This window comes from Lissotriton vulgaris, chromosome 1_1 (assembly GCF_964263255.1).
Source record: "Lissotriton vulgaris chromosome 1_1, aLisVul1.2, whole genome shotgun sequence".
NCBI classification, from domain to species: Eukaryota; Metazoa; Chordata; class Amphibia; order Caudata; family Salamandridae; genus Lissotriton; species Lissotriton vulgaris.
This window is the reverse complement of record NC_141685.1, coordinates 169005062-169022977: the sequence shown is the minus strand read 5'-3', so window position 1 is coordinate 169022977 and position 17916 is coordinate 169005062. Positions and strand designations below refer to the sequence as shown.

At 44.9% G+C, this 17916-nt stretch overlaps 1 protein-coding gene across 15 annotated transcripts in view; it reads left to right on the top strand.

The window, feature by feature from the left end:
• The window catches only part of LOC147738019 (uncharacterized), a 520426-nt gene that overhangs the window by 364867 nt on the left and 137643 nt on the right, over nt 1-17916 (top strand). For 7 of the 15 annotated variants that reach the window (XM_086951565.1, XM_086951560.1, XM_086951563.1 and 4 more), the window contains exon 2: nt 13715-13797. The exons of 3 other annotated variants lie outside the window; for them this stretch is intronic. The gene's annotated coding sequence lies outside the window, so the exon portion shown is untranslated. Of the gene's footprint in view, nt 1-2232; nt 2464-13714; nt 13798-17916 lie in introns of those variants that run through there. 5 more of the 15 variants (XM_086951626.1, XM_086951564.1, XM_086951598.1 and 2 more) reach the window with 4 other exon arrangements.

The window sequence follows — 17916 nt, the reverse complement described above, 5'->3', positions numbered from 1 at the left end:
GAGGGGGCGCGCCCCCAAGTTTAAGGAATGGATGCAAGACATGGTGTACTGTCAGGTGCAATATGGGATATACTCGGAAATGCAATCGATGACATCTAAACCGACAGACATTTGGGGCCCACTACACACTTACTTCATACAGACGGCGACACAATCGACGGATAGCGCCCTGTCTGACTTAGAGAGTAGACATTCCCAAACATGATCACTAGTCCTAGTTGATACATGCCACGTCCACATAATGGACCCACTGGGGAGTTTAACACCCCTCTCATACGACCTGCACCGGGCAGATATGGGGTACACACAGAGAGAGCATTTCCTGAGATCCAGATAGGAGGGGATACCTACACAGTTAGTGAGAGCCGGAACAACACTATCCCAGGCAGGTGCAATACGCACACGGCGCAACTAGAGAGATACCCTTGCCACGGTAAAACGCACTGACATTTAACTTTACCTATCGGTAGCATTGAAAACGTATATCCACGTATTGGGTAGCATACACTAACTGCGGATGTAATTGAGAAATGCCAGTCTGACGTGTGTTAAGCACAGAGGGAGAGATTTATATTGCATGCTAAATATGTGGTCTGCACATTTGTTTTGTTGTTTCCATGTTGCTCCATTATGCTCGACCTCGCCATCTCTGCCATTAACGATATACTGAACCTAGCTCAATACGCGGCCGGCCCGAAGTGGTTGTAGGCGACTTGCTGTGTTAGACTACTGTTCAATATTACTCACATATTGATGCTCAATGATTGCGATAACATGCTGCCGGCCCTGCTGTGGTTGTGGGTGCAAGCTGTGTACACGTGCACGAATGTTAATAAAGGTTTTTGAAAATAAAAAAAATTAAAAAGTTGTACAACACTGACATGAAGTGCAATTAAACTGAAACAAACATTTCATTTCTTTTTGCAGAGATACACAGGTAACATCCAAATCATTAATACACACATCCAAATTAACATTACACCGAAAGTATAATATGTGCAGCCGCAAGGTGAAATATTAAAAATGTAGTGTTATCAATCTGTAGGACAGTGGGTTTGCTGAACTCTATGAAGTGAATAGTGTCTCCCTCTTTAGTTGTAAGCGGCTACTCTGCACACAGTGGAAGTGCGAGCAAAGTCACATAAGGAGTACTAGGACCCCCTCCCGCCTCCCAGTTATAAGATTCAGCTAGGTGTAAGTGAGACTTCAGCACGACCTCTAAATGTGTGAGTGTCACTCATGATGAGTGAGACTTGAAGGATCTGATGTGTATGCATTTTTTTCGGATCTGATGTCACTGCCGAGGCAACAAATGCAACTTGCCTGACGGTGCACCCGCACAATGATAGTGCATGGATGAAGAGTGTCTTATGATAGGAGAGAGGGTTACCACCTGGCCGGTCTTTTATAGGCGTGGCATGGCCTGTATTTTCATATCCCGGCCAGGACAAAAGTAGGAAGATTACTTAAAGCTGGCATTTTTCCTCTAATCAGTGCAAACTTAAAATATCAAATATAAGCAGAAATCACTTTAAAATGTGTTCTAGAGCTGCCTTAATGAATCCTGACTGAGAGTTAAAGTAAATAAAGACAGCAAAGCCATTTTAAAAATGAATACAAAAATTTTATTCAAAGTCTTATTGAAGAATAATATCCGGGCCTTTGCAAAATCTTAAAACATGACCAAAAGGCAGGTCGTAACTCTAATAAGAGCCTGTATGCAGAACTCTGACATTTGTTAGTGCTGGAATACCCTCTCATCCTCAGACCCGGCACCGTTCACTCATTGCCATGGGACCATCCACTGAGGGAGAAATCTGTGAGAGTCAAACCTGATTGTTCTATCGCATGAATTTATTAAGACTGCAATCTACTTTATTTTGTTTTATAAGTGAAACTTTGGGGGAGTGAGTAGGTAAAAAATGCAGAGAAACGCAAAACTTAATTTGGGGCAAATCGTTGGAAAGTTGTTTGAATATACACAGCCCTATCAAATATAAAGAATTACCCACAGAAACAGGAAAAATAGAAAAACAGAAAAACTTTGACTAGTTTAATTCTAGCAGTTTTCTTAAATTTTCATGTATTTAATGCAATTCAGGTTGTCATTTCCAATTCACTCTTAAAGACTGGAGGCGGTGGTTCCGTCAGCGGCCACCAGAGGGCGCTCCTCGCCTGCTGATGAAACACTGAGCTGCACATTGGTTGAAAGGGAGAAGGGTTTCCTCTTCCGGGTCGGCAGCGGCAGAGACAGCACCAGCAGCGGTCGTGACATAAATTCCGGCCTCTCTTTGTGTGTGCTCAGCCTGCAGCAGAGGAGAAAGTACCCCTGTCTGGTGGGCAATTACCTTCATCTTCAGACCCTCACAGACCACCTCAGACCCCAGATCTGCCCCCCTCAGACCTCAGATCTGCCCCCCAGGAGGAGAACGCCTTGACACGTCTGCACAGGTCTCTGCTCAGGTAGGAGATTGTCAGCACCTTCTGCAGTGTTTGTAGAAATAGACTGAATAATCCTGGAGGGAATCTCTGCAGGAGCCGGGCTAAGCTGGGCTCTTCTATCCGGGGGCCCCTGGGGCTGAGCTGGGCTCTTCTATCCGGGCCCATGGGGCTGAGCTGGGCTCTTCTATCCAGGGGCCCTGGGGCTGAGCTGGGGTCTTCTATCCGGGCCCATGGGGCTGAGCTGGGCTCTTCTATCCAGGGGCCCTGGGGCTGAGCAGGGCTCTTCTATCCAGGGGCCCTGGGGCTGAGCTGGGTTCCTCTATCCGGGCGCCTGGGGCTGAGCTGGGCTCTTCTATACGGGGGCCTCTGGGGCTGAGGTGGGCTCTTCTAACTGGGGGCCCCTGGGGCTGAGCTGGGTTCTTCTATCCGTGGGCCTTGGGGGCTTTCCTGCCGCCCTGGGAGTTGTTTGTTGGCATCATGTGTGTTAAAGAGGGGATCTGTGCACTGCACTGCATCCTACTGCACTAGCAATAATATGCGCACGCTGCAATGCATCTCACTGCACTATGAGAAGTCTGTGCACTGCATCTTACTGCAATGTGAGAAATCTGTCCACGCAGCCCTGCATCATACAACACTGTAAGAAATCTCTGTACGCTGCACTGTATATACTGCACTCTGAGCAGTCTGTACATGCTGCACTGCATCTTACTGCACTATGAATTATCTATGCACACTGCACTGCATCTTAATACACTGTGAGAAATCTGTGCACACTGCATCTTACTACTATAAGAAATCTGCGCACACATCACTGCATCTTACAGCACTATGAGGAAACTGTGCACATTGTACTGCATCTTACAGCACTATGAGAATTATGTGCCACTGCACTGAGAGAAATCTGTGCACACTGCACTGCATTGTACTGCAATGAGTAATCTATGCACACTGCACTGCAGTTTAGTGTTCTATGAGAAATCTGTGCGCGCTGTGCTGCATCTCCTTCCTCTTTGAGACATCTGTTCACACTGCAGTGTAACGTAGGACATTCTGAGAAACCTGCGAATGGTTCACCTCCTCTTACTGTACTATGAGGAATCTGTGCACACCACAGTGCACCTTACAGCACTATGAGGAATCTGCGCACGCTGCAGTGCATCTTACAGCACTATGAGGAATCCGTAGAACTGCAAAGCTATTTACTGCACTGGGAGAAATCTGTGTACACTGCTCTGCATCTGACTGTATTATGAGGAGTCTGTGCAGTGCACTGCATCTTATTGCACTATGACAAGTCTAAGTCAGTGCACTGCACTGTATCTAACTGCACTGTGTGAAATCTGTGCACACTGCACTGCACCATGCTGCACTATAAGGAATGGTGTCACTGCACTTAGTCTTACCGCACCATGAGAAATCACTGAAGGGGGTGGACTGAGCTGGGTTCTTCTACCTGGGGACCTCTGGGATGGAGAAGGGGCTTTCCTTCTGGCCCTGGAGACTTTTGTGGTCATTATGCGTGTTTAAGGGTGAATTTATGCACACTGCACTGCATCTTACTGCACTATGAGAAACCTGTCACACTGCACTGCATCGTACTGCACTATGAGAAACCTGTCACACTGCACTGCATCTTACTACTCGATGAGAAACCTGTCCCACTGACCTGCATCTTACTGCACTATGAGAAACCTGTCACACTGCCCTGCATCTTACTGCACTATGAGAAACCTGTCACACTGCACTGCATCTTACTGCACTATGAGAAACCTGTCACACTGCCCTGCATCTTACTGCACTATGAGAAACCTGTCACACTGCACTGCATCTTACTGCACTATGAGAAACCTGTCACACTGCTCTGCATCTTACTGCACTATGAGAAACCTGTCACACTGCACTGCATCTTACTGCACTATGAGAAACCTGTCACACTGCCCTGCATCTTACTGCACTATGAGAAACCTGTCGCACTGCACTGCATCTTACTGCACTATGTGAAACCTGTCACACTGCACTGCACTGCATCTTACTGCACTATGAGAAATCTGTCACACTGCACTGCATTTTACTCCACTATGAGAAATCTGTGCACACTGCCCTGCATCGTACTGCACTGTGTGGAATCAGTGCAAGCTCACGGCTATTTGCACTATGAGCGATCTGTGCATGCGGCCATGCATTGTACTGCACTATGAGTAGTCTGTGCACCCTGAGAAACCTGTCACACTGCCCTGCATCTTACTGCACTATGAGAAACCTGTCACACTGCACTGCATCTTACTGCACTATGAGAAACCTGTCACACTGCTCTGCATCTTACTGCACTATGAGAAACCTGTCACACTGCACTGCATCTTACTGCACTATGAGAAACCTGTCACACTGCCCTGCATCTTACTGCACTATGAGAAACCTGTCGCACTGCACTGCATCTTACTGCACTATGTGAAACCTGTCACACAGCACTGCAATGCATCTTACTGCACTATGAGAAACCTGTCACACTGCCCTGCATCTTACTGCACTATGAGAAATCTGTGCACACTGCCCTGCATCGTACTGCACTGTGTGGAATCAGTGCATGCTGCACGGCTATTTGCACTATCTGTCCATGTGGCCATGCATTGTACTGCACTATGAGTAGTCTGTGCCCCTTGCACTGTGAGAAATCGGTACACATTGCTCTGCTTTTTACTGCACTTTGAAGAAGATGTCTGTGAAAACGGCACTGCTTTTTGCTACTTTGTGAGAAATTTGTGCTCGGCATACTAATAATCTCTGAGAACCGATAAAATCTGTAAATTGCATTGCTTTTCCTTGTTCTATGAGGGCTGTTGACAGGTAAGCTCATGTGCACACACTGCACTGCTTTTTATTACACTGTGAGGGGGTTTAAAATAAAAGAGGGTATCTGTGCAGGCTCCTCTGCCTTTTACTGCTCTGTGCAGGGTGTTTAGAGCCCATCTGTGGTCTGCAAATGGAATCACTTTTTACTACAGTCCGAGGGGCGTTTAAAAAAGAGAAACTCTGGGCACGTTGCACCGCTCTTCACTCTTCACTGGGAAACATACATCTTTACTGCACTCTCTTTTACTACACTTAGGGGCACGCACGCAGCTCAGCAAGTCACCCAGCTGCGCTGCGTGATAGGTAAAGGTCAGGAATGTGCTGTATCTAACACTCTACAGCGCAGTCCTGTTTTCCCTGCGCTGGCGCTCAATGTGCTCCCAGTGCCAAAGCCGGCACCCCTGCACCATGGTGCAAGCGTGCGTGCCTTGCAAACAGGATTTTGTTTGTGCAGGAAGGGGCACCTTCCTGCACAAAAACAATCCCTTGAGGCATCTTGCTGAGTGTGCCACAGTATCCAGGACACATAGAAAGAGGAGGCAACAAGGAGACATAAAGATACTTCTCTTTGCTGTGCCTCACCTGGGAGACTTAGCATTTTGACGCATTCTCAAGTCTACCAGTGTTGCTAAATGTACAAATGCTCCAAAATCCATGGGTGGATGTGTGGGAACAACCACGCCCCACCCATGGAATGGAACACCTATCTGGGGAAGAGTAACACAGCGCCGTGATTGACGCTGCGTGGTGTTACTCTAGATTTATCAAGCCGCGCAGGGCCATGAAAGGTGGCCTTGCATGGCTTGATGTATATAACTTAAGAGTTGCGTCTCTCTTGTGTTCCATTGCGTGGGCCGCGCAGGGCCATGAAAGGTGGCCTTGCATGGCTTGATGCATATAACTTAAGAGTTGCGTCTCTCTTGCGTTCCATTGCGTGGGCCGCGCAGGGCCATGCAAGGTGGCCTTGCGCGGCTTGATGAATATGACTTAAGAGTTGCGTCTCTCTTGCGTTCCATTGCATGGGCCGCGCAGGGCCATGCAAGGTGGCCTTGCGTGGCTTGATGAATATAACTTAAGAGTTGCGTCTCTCTTGCGTTCCATTGCATGGGCCGCGCAGGGCCATGCAAGGTGGCCTTGCGTGGCTTGATGAATATAACTTAAGAGTTGCGTCTCTCTTGCGTTCCATTGTATGGGCCGCGCAGGGCCATGCAAGGTGGCCTTGCGTGGCTTGATAAATATAACTTAAGAGTTGCGTCTCTCTTGTGTTCCATTGCATGGGCCGCGCAGGGCCATGCAAGGTGGCCTTTCGTGGCTTGTTGAATATAACTTAAGAGTTGCGTCTCTCTTGCGTTCCATTGCATGGGCCGCGCAGGACCATGCAAGGTGGCCTTGCGCGGCTTGATAAATATAACTTAAGAGTTGCGTCTCTCTTGCTTTCCATTGCATGGACCGCGCAGGGCCATGCAAGGTGGCCTTGCGCGGCTTGATAAATATAACTTAAGAGTTGCGACTCTCTGGCGTTCCATTGCATGGGCCGCGCAGGGCCATGCAAGGTGGCCTTGCGCGGCTTGATAATTATAACTTAAGAGTTGCGTCTCTCTTGCGTTCCAGTGCATGGGCCGCGCAGGGCCATGCAAGGTGGCCTTGCGTGGCTTGATAAATATAACTTAAGAGGTGCATCTCTCTTGCGTTCCATTGCATGGGCCGCGCAGGGCATGCAAGATGGCCTTGCGTGGCTTGATGAATATAACTTAAGAGTTGCGTCTCTCTTGCGTTCCATTGCATGGGCCGCGCAGGGCCATGCAAGGTGGCCTTGCGTGGCTTGATAAATATAACTTAAGAGTTGCGTCTCTCTTGCGTTCCATTGCATGGGCCGCGCAGGGCATGCAAGATGGCCTTGCGTGGCTTGATGAATATAACTTAAGAGTTGCGTCTCTCTTGCGTTCCATTGCATGGGCCGTGCAGGGCCATGCAAGGTGGCCTTGCGTGGCTTGATACATATAACTGAAGAGTTGCGACTTTCTTGCGTTCCATTGCATGGGCCGCGCAGGGCCATGCAAGGTGGGCTTGCATGGCTTGATAAATCTAACTTAAGAGTTGCGTCTCTCTTGCGTTCCATTACATGGGCCGCGCAGGGCCATGCAAGGTGGCCTTGCGTGGCTTAATAAATATAACTTTAGAGTTGCGTCTCTCTTTCGTTCCATTGCATGGGCCACGCAGGGCCATGCGAGGTGGCCTTGCGTGGCTTGATGAATATAACTTAAGAGTTGCGTCTCTCTTGCGTTACATTGCATGGGCCGCGCAGGGCCATGCAAGGTGGCCTTGCGTGGCTTGATGAATACAACTTAAGAGTTGCGTCTCTCTTGCGTTCCATTGCATGGGCCGCGCAGGGCCATGCAAGGTGGCCTTGCGTGGCTTGATAAATACAACTTAAGAGTTGCGTCTCTCTTGCGTTCCATTGCATGGGCCGCGCAGGGCCATGCAAGGTGGCCTTGCATGGCTTGATAAATATAACTTAAGAGTTGCGTCTCTCTTTCGTTCCATTGCATGGGCCGCTCAGGGCCATGCAAGGTGGCCTTGCGTGGCTTGATAAATATAACTTAAGAGTTGCGTCCCTCTAGCGTTCCATTGCATGGGCCGCGCAGGGCCATGGAAGGTGGCCTTGCGTGGCTTGATAAACATAACTTAAGAGTTGCGTCCCTCTTGCGTTCCATTGCATGGGCCGCGCAGGGCCATGCAAGGTGGCCTTGCGTGGCTTGATAAATATAACTTAAGAGTTGCGTCTCTCTTTCGTTCCATTGCATGGGCCGCTCAGGGCCATGCAAGGTGGCCTTGCGTGGCTTGATAAATATAACTTAAGAGTTGCGTCCCTCTAGCGTTCCATTGCATGGGCCGTGCAGGGCCATGGAAGGTGGCCTTGCGTGGCTTGATAAACATAACTTAAGAGTTGCGTCCCTCTTGCGTTCCATTGCATGGGCCGCGCAGGGCTGTATGGGGGGATGTTGGTTGCCGGCCCTAAAGCCAACCCCCTGCCGCGCACGGCCGAAGACTGGGCGCAGCAGGGGCTTGCATTTACATACAGGATTTATTTATTCATTAATTTTTTTATTTTTTTATGTTCAAAATTTTTATTAAGCAATAACAAAATGATAACGGCAAGAAGGCATCAGTAGAATTACAATCGTATTACAAAGGTGCCGCAGTCAAACATGGATTGTTACATATAAAGCAATACATACATATAGTAAAGAAAATAAAGTATATTGAAGACAAGAAATTAAACATCCGTCCGGATCTATAAGTGATCTGGAAGAGAGATTAGATGAATGGATGAGTGAATAAACATTATAAAATACCAACATTGCATTCCCACAGTTGTATATAGTTCCGTAGAGCCCTCCGTCCAAAGCTAGCCATATAATACAATTTTTACTTTGTCGCCCCTGCATTGTGCATCTAAGGTTGTCAAGGCCAATGAGCACAGGGTATAACCAGTACAATTCATGCAGCGTGCGCCCCACAGTTCACTAAGTTGAGACCTCATCAGTTAGTACTTCAAGGTGGGTCGAAAGTGAAGGAGGTCTGATCTAAGGAAGACCATCATTTTTTGTTGGTAACCTGCCATGGTGATGAGTGTAGGGCGGGATTGTCAGTGCCCCTAATACAGGACAGCCATTCCCTCCAGGCATTGAAGGAGACCTCCCCCGTTGATTTCCAATTGCAAAGGATCACCTTCCATGCTAATGTTAGCAAAAGATCCAGGAGCTGGCGGTCATGGTCCCCTTTTAATAATGGGTCTAAGGCTCCTTGGAGAATGTAGATGAATTCCCTTGTAGGGTGTATGTCAAACGTGTGCTCAATGTAGTCAAAGATTTTTGCCCAAAAGGTGTGGAGCGTGGGGCAATCAAACAACATGTGTGGAAGGCTACCAATGCCGGAGGAGCAGTTCCAGCAATTCGGTGTATCCCGCAGGCCAACCTTAAATAGACGCTGTGGGGTCCAGTATGTCCTGTTAATAATCATATACTTAGTCTGTGATAATATCGGCGATACCTTGTGTGTGAGTGCTGATGCATGTATCCTGACCCAGTCTATACTTATGCCAGTGTTGTTTGGTTCTTATTCCCATTTGATCTCATTGCGTCTCATCGATTTGTTGGCCGTTGGCGCAAGCAGTTTATATATTTTTGAGACAAAATGTCCAGAGGAGTTAAAGTGGGGGAGCATAGACTTTAGCCAAGGCGTCACTAGCTTGAATGTTCTAGTGGATAGGGCTGACTTTAGCTTCAGGAAAGCGTAGAAGTCAATCGGTAACAGGGAGTGTCTAGCCTGTAGAGTCGAGAATGGCAGTGGCATATTATTTTCGTGGAGATCAGCAACCACATTAATACCTTTATCAGACCAGTGGTCCCATACGATGGGCGATCCGCCGATTTTAACAGACGGGTTATGCCATAAAGATGCAGAAGATGAATTGTGGATTTGCTGACCAGTGTTGTGGACGCGATCTATCCGCAAAAGCGCTCTCTTGGTGTTGAGCATAATGTATTTAGAGTTCGTAAGGTGTGAGAGGTCCATTGTTAGGACAGCCGAGAGCGGGGCCTTGCCTATAATGGATTTCTCAATGTCAACCCATAAGGGCGTATAAATAGGGTTTTCGATAAACCAGGAGGCTCCCTGTTTACAGAGAAAGGCAGTCTGGTAATTTCTGAAATTCGGTAAGCCTAACCCCCCTTTAAACTTCGGGAGTTGCAGTTTCTTCATGGCAATCCTCGGTTTCTTCCCTTTCCACAAGAAATCCGTGAGCGATTTCTCAACTTTATGTAGAAAGTCCTCCGTGAAGGTCATGGGGAGCATACATGCCATGTAGCTTACCAAGGGACTGATCATCATTTTTAGTGTTTCCGCCCTACCCCACCACGAGAGGAATTTTGGAGACCAGCCGTCCAATAGTTTTTGTATCTTTTTATAGAGCAGCTCTTCATTAATTTTTAAGGTGGATATCAAATCCTTTTCAAATTCCATTCCCAAATATTTAAAACTCTTCGGCTGCCAGGTAAGCCCGGAGTTGCCCAGGATGTTTTTATCACATAGGTTATTTAATGACTTCACCTCCGTTTTATCCTTGTTCAAGGAGTATCCAGATACACTTGAGAAGTCATCTATTGTGGACAGTAACGCCGGGATAGCCTTATCGGCTTGTTCACCCCCGCCATTCACTGCTAATGACCTCATATATGACATCACTCATGACATGGTCAATTACATAATTTGTGACATCAGTGATGAATTCTCACATGACAGGATTGATGAGATCACTGACATCATCCTAGCTTTCTTTTCCCGCATATTGATGTATAAATTACTATGGCATCACTACTGTCATCACGATTCAACTCCCTTAAGTGTAGAAAGCATCATTATGTGCAACCTTGACCCTACACCATACACTTTACAGCTAGAATAGTTCACATTAACTATCAGCCACAGGTGTATAGGAAACCCATGAGTACAGTATACGATCTGTGTACAACTGTTCAGAGAAAGCCAAGTTTAGAAAAAATAGTGAGTGTCAGTTTCAAAACAAATGACCTACTGCGGACAAACACCTGTGTATCAAACACCTGAAACTCACCAAACCTACATTGAGACCTGAAGGTGATATCAGTAGAGAACTGGGTACTGTAAACAGAGCTTACTCGATAGAGGGAGTTTACTTTATACCACACTGTTTGCAAACAGTGAAGCTTTCATAACAAACACACCCGAGTATTAAAAAGTATCAATTTTGTACATTGCACAGCTGTCAAAAATGCCACTATTTGCTCAAATTGACCAACATCTGAAGTGCTAAACACCCTTCAACTCGCACCCTTTATACTGTCTTTAGCCCATCTTCTCAAGCAATACAAGCATTGGTACATGGGTTAGTACCTGTTGCAGAGAGTCTTCTATGTTTTGTAGCAATTGTCATGCTGATACAGTTCTCTCTAATAGTTCAAGGCTGCTTATAAAAGTTAGTATTTACTATGTAGAATCTTACACCTGTTGAAATCTTTTTTTAAGAACCATAAAACGTGTGTGGAACTTAATGAACACCGTCAGCTGTTACCAGCACAGAGATGTACTCCTCAATCCAAAGATTTATAACATATTCCATACCTCTACACACCTATGATGTGTAGGAGCAGATGTCAAACCCCAGTGCCAAGACGCCTCGGCAATAGAGCGCTATACAAGCATTTATAACATAACATAATATGTGTTTTGTAAAGACTTACATCCAATAGCTGGGTCGAGTGTACAAAATAGGTAGAAAAGTAATATGGTACTTACGCACCACTATGTAAACTATGAAACAAACAAGCACACTCAGTGGATGATGTCATCAGTGATATCAATATTATCATTTGAGATGTCATCAGTGATGTCATAAATGATGTGATAGAACAAGTCATGAGTGATGTCATAGGTGAGGTCATAAGCAATGCAGGATAGGGTGCAAGTTACAGTTATCTCTGATAATAACCTGTGAATTTCTGTGATTTTTCTAGTTCAAAGCATTAATACATTATATACAGTAAATGTATATATATATATATATATATATATATATATATATATATATACATATATATATATATATATATACATATATATATATATACATATATATATATATATATATATATATCAAGCTCCAAAGTTACCCACAAGTTTAAGGAAGCACTCGGGCAGCAGCAATGCTCGGCAGACCACACACGCAGCAGGAGCAGCCTGACGCGTTTCGGAAACCTCCTTCCTCATAGGCTCAGTCCCACAGATTAAAACACCAGCGTTAGGCCACACTACATTTATTGTTTAAGCTGCCTTCTGATAGGCCAATTCATAAGCCACAACATGGTTGGTGGACAAGCCCCTTTAGAATTCTGGGACATGTAGTGCGGCAAATCTCACCCTGATGGGTGCCGTGTCCTCTGGGTCCTTAATGCAACAGCCCTTCAATGGGCCCCATTTATGTATATATATATACATAAATATGTGTGTGTTTGTAGTGTTTGTATTCACTGGAAAAACCATAGGTTACAGGGACGTTATAGTTAGGCTCAGAGTTACCTGAGCTAATTATAACTTACGCCCCTGCAACACACTGCTTATGACCTCACATATTACATCACTTATGACATGGTCAGTGTCAGGTTCAGATTAGTCAACAGCACACCAACCTCTAACCTTCGGAACAGATTCATCAGGGGCTATGTACAATTCCCAGTTCCCCCTTACACTACCTCCCAGGGAGTATACAGCACCCTACCCTGCACGTAAGTACCCAGGGGAAAGGGGAAAGGGGAAAGGGATAAAACAACAAAAGGTAGATGTCCACTACCACAGGGTCTCTTAGGTCTCTTCCTTATTACGAGAAATCCTTCTTTCTCAGTAAGCCCTAAAACAGTAGTAAATCCCTGTATGTAAGAGAAAGTACAGCCATAATGACTTCAAACACCTCACTATGCACTACACTGTAGATGGAAGCTGTAAGTAAACCTCCCCACCTCTATGACAATCTTACATGCATTCATACTGGGAGGAACTGAACCACAGATTAGTGTCACCACAGAATAAACACCCATAAGGGCTGTACTCATCTGTTGTCGTCCATATGGGTTGGGTATAAGTCACATCAACCCAATGATGGCATCTGATAGAGTAGATAAGAGGAACACCTTTAACCCAGGAAGAAATCCATACAATGAAGATTATGCACAATGGAATCTGGGTGCAGTTACCACATGCATGCGCTGGCCCAACAGTAGATGAAGAGGCCTGAATACCTAAACCCCGTCAAGGGCTTGTATGAGCAAAATGTAAAAAGAAACAAAATAAAGGTCACAGTAAAGAGTACGTGGATTTTTGCTCTCTACACCACTCTCCGTCACAGTGGAGAGGGAGTGTGTTTGCTAGGCACGGCAGGAGGTGAAACCGAAGGGGTGAAGGAAAGCTCCTTCACCGCAGAGCAGCAGAATCAAATTCTTTCGAGTCTGCAGGAGAGCGTCTGGGTTCAGCGGTGATCCTGCCACTGACCGACCTGGAAGTGGGAAGGCACTCTGTATCATCAGAGGGCTGTTGATAACAAAAAGAAATGAACTGACAAGAGCTCCATCACAGCAGAACTGAAGAACGCTGAATCCAACCATCCACAGGAACCGAAGATGGATCTCTAAACAAAGAGTCTGACTCCACCGGCTCTCTAACGATTGACAAGCACCAGCTCTCTTCAGGGGAGGGGTTTATGTAGGCAGTCCCAAACCCTGGAGAAGATGCAGTGGCTGCCCCAATGCCATATGTGAGCTGTGATTCTCCCGTTGCAATATTCAGTTCACAATCTTACTTCAATCTTACTTCATTTTCTGTCTCTCAGGTCCTGAAGTGGTGCTTCTACCCATTTCCACTACGGAGGACCAGAACAGTCAGTGACATCATTCATGACATCATCCAGTGAGTGTAAGTGTTTCATAAATGTTTCTGAGACTTAAATATATAGTAAGCTACAGCATAAGTTACATTACTATTCTTTATGCACTAGTAATTAGTCATACTATTTCTAACATCTCATCTGGGTGTCTGCGTGACTGTATCAGTGTGTGAGTGGATGTCTGATTGGCGGTGGGGGTGTGTGAGGTGCGGCATGGATGAGTTAGTGGGTATGTGAGTAGCTGTATGGGTGAGTGAGTGGCTTTGTGAGTGGCTGTATTGAGAGTGAGTGGGTATGTGAGTGACTGCATGGGTGAGTTAGTGGCTGGGTGAGTGGCTGTATTGGTGAGGGACTGGCTGTGTGAGTGAGTGGATAGCTGTTTGAGGGTGTGTATAGGTACGTGATTGGTTGTGAGTGACGGTATTAGAGAGGGAATGTCTGTCTGAGTGGTTGTGAGTGGTGGTATGGATGTGTGAATGGGCATTTAAGTGGTTATGTAGGTGTGTGAGTAGTTGTATGGGTCAGCGGCTGTCTATCTCAAGAAGTGTATGGGTCAGTGAGAGGCTGTGTCAGTGGCTGTATGGGTAAGTGTGTGGGTGTGTGAGTGGCTGTAGGGGTAAATAAGTGAGTGTGTGAGTAGTTGTATTGGTGAGTAAGTGGAAGTGTGAGTGGCTTTATAGGGGAGTGTGTGGGTGTGTAAGTGTCTGTATGTATATGTGAATGGTTGTATTTGTGAGTGAGTGGGTGCATGAGTGGCTGTATGGGTGACTTAGTGGGTTTGTAAGTGGCTGTGTGAGTGAGTGGATTTGTCAGTGGCTCTTTGGATGAGTCATTGGTTGTGTGAGTACTCGTATGGGTGTGAATGGGTATGTGAGGGGTTATGTGGGGTTGGGATTGAATGGATGAGAGGTTCTATGGGTTAGGAGTGGGTGTGTGAGTGATTCTGTGGATGTTGTCATTAGCGATGTCACTGACCATGTCATGAGTGATGCAATATGTGAGGTCATAAGCAGTGCATTGCGGAGGGAAAAGTTATAGTTAGCTCGGGTAACTATACCAGCTGAATTTCTATGATTTGTACCAGTGAAATCTGAGCCTAATTCTAACGTCCCTGTAACCTGTAGTTTTTTCAGTGTATATATATGTATAATCCACATGTTTTCTGCCTTGCCTGTCACTCCTGAGAAAACAGCCACACCAATGCAGTAGTATTTTATCACTGGTATTTATTTGGCAAACAAAACTGACGCGTTTCGATCTGACAAACTTTTTCACATAACCTGTTTTTCTCTATGTTCATTGCATTTATTCAACGTGCAAAAACGCGTTCAAGTAAACATAAACAAAATACTTCACATTCTTGATTCCTCCTCAACTCTTTGTCAACAAAAACGTTATCAATGACGGACAAAAGTTGTTATTTAGTAAACTAAGTTTTACCAATAATATTGACTTTAGTCACCATATATTAAGGTATAGTACAGTTTCTATGACTGTTGTTCAGCTATGTTTGGCTCATATCTGAAATATATTTTTATGTTGATAAACAATTTCTAGTTAGCTTCTAGTGCCCTAATTCAAAACTGACAATCAAATGCTGCTGTACCTAAAGGTATAGTACCCAAATGAAACTAAATCGTACTTCCACCTAAGTGAATTCAAAAAGGTTTTGCCACATGGGGGTCACCTTCTATAGTCTCCTCAAAGCTACCAGCAGATGTGCATGCTAGCTTCCAAATATCTATAAGGGAGAAAAAGAACAATTTAGTATACCAGCATAATGTAAGTACAACCTAAGTACCGTCTTCTTTGTGTTGCATCTTGGAAAACCATTATAGAAGGATAAAATAATATCGAGGATGAATGTGATATGTCTACAGAAAGAAATATATACATTTGTGACAATTAGAAATATCATCAAAAGAAAAGAAAAGGGAGTTACACATAGGAGCTTCTAATTTACAAGTGTGTGTAAAGCTCTTCGTCCTGGTTCATACCATGTGGAGTGAGACTTCCTGCTTCTAGTATGTACCTAGATTCCATTCTGCATAATGCAGTAGTTCTGTTGCCACCCCTAGGGTGGTTCACAACTGTTTTAATGCCAAACAATATGGCTTCGGTCCAGGCTCCATCATGGTGTTTCCTGAAGCGTCGTGCTGTGCTGTAGCTCATGTCTGCATTTGTGATGGTACGCCAATGTTCGAGTATACGCTTTTGTATGGGAAAGGTAGTCAACCCTATATACCATCTGTCACATGGGCAGATGATTACATAAACTACATAGTCTGTTTCGCATGTGATTGGTTTAGTGATACAGTTTTTCTTCCTAATCCTGTCTAGGGTAATCTCATAGACGTTAGGGCTGAATTTGCATGCCTTGCAGTGACCGCATTTTCTGAAAGTTTGACTCTTAAAAGTGATGTTAGGTGTATTTGCCTCTTTTCGTTCTCAAGGTGGTATCATGTGTTAGTCTTGCCCATCTACTCTTTAAGATCTTGCCTAAGGTGTTTGTCTGACTTGTAAACTTGGTAATAAATCATATCGGTTCTTTGTCAGCTTCCCTTTATATATGTGGTTTTCCTTGTAAAAGTTCATCTCTCGATTTTTCACCAGCCCTTATGCTAGCTTTTATAAGGCTTTTCATAGGATACTTTCTGGCACTAAAGTGATCTAGCATGTCCTGTTTGGTTCTCCTATGGCCTTCGTTGGTGCTACTGTTTATTTTGGCTCTTAGAAACTTGCTATAGGGGATACTCCAGCAGTAGCTTGGTGGATGATAGATCCGCAAGGAGGATCGAGTTGTCAGCAGTGTTCTTCCTCTAGAGATCAGTCTTGAGTGTGCCATATTTGAGTGAAACTTTGATATCAAGAAATCCCCTGTTTCCTGGCTGTAATTCATGGTAAATCTCAGAGATGTTGTTATTGATGACAGATAAAAAAGTTTTAAGGTCTTCCTCGCTCCCCTCCCAAACGAGGAAGACGTCATCAATATACCTGAGCCACACACTGATTTGATCAATGAATCTATTCTGATCTTGATTCCATAGGACATGCTCCTCCCACGAGCCCAGCAAAAGATTGGAATAGCTGGGGGCGAAGCATGTCCCCTTGACAGTTCCTTGTATTTGCTTATAGAATGTATTTTCTAGGGCAGTCTGGGGATAATTGGTTGTGGTTGTCACATCAATTGTTTCCCTGTTTGAACGTAATGCATGCATTTTGTACAATTTCAACTTCCTAACAAACTTAAATAAATCAATCCTTAATTGTGCATAATTTACTTGTGATGTAGGACAAAAGGGTAGTCCAAGTTTAAGACTCTCAATGTCCTCATGTGAGAGTTGTGTTTTAGAGAGGTTTATTCCTGTTACTTCCTTCGATTGTACTGCCATTACTTGTTCTTTCCATGCTGGCCCCGTATTCCCATTCCGCTGTTTGTTTGTTTTCCTTTGTTGCCTTCTTCTCTGGCTTTCACTTTTGTGCCGCTTCCTCTGCCTCTTTGTTTTGCCTGAAATGAGTGTTTGTTTTCTTTTTGTAGCATCCGAAGTTCCTCGGAAAAAGAAATCTTTGGTGCCATCTTGTTTCTTAGTATGATCCGAGTTCATAGCTCTGTTCCGTGCCTTATCCTGATACTCTCTGCTCCATTGCTCCCAGTGTTCTATCTTTAGCAATTTGTTGGCGGGCTTTATCAAATTTTTTGGCAAATATCAGAATCCTTCCTGCTGCAAAATCCAGTTCATCCCGAAGGAACTTGCGTAGTTTGCGCTCTATTAAATCCTTTTCATGGGTTTTGAGGCGTTCTTCAATTTGCTTAAGTATTTTCTTAACATCTTCCTGATCTATTTTTTTCTCAAATTCATCCATTATGCCCTTGATTTTAGTTGTTAGTTCCGTATGCTCTATCCATGCACTCTTGATCAGGATTCTGAGCATGGTATTCAAGCATGCGTTAGTATTTTCTGTCCAATCCTTCAGTAGCTCAGGTCTAGGATTTACCAATGTGGGGATTATAAAGTTTCTCAGACCTCTCGGTATTCTGTTTACATCCAGGTAATTTTGAAGCGATGTGGCTTCCCGCCATCGACTGTTTTCCCTTTTCCTAATTTTTTCCAGTGTAATTCCTCATTGTTTCAAAGTGCGGGTTAGGT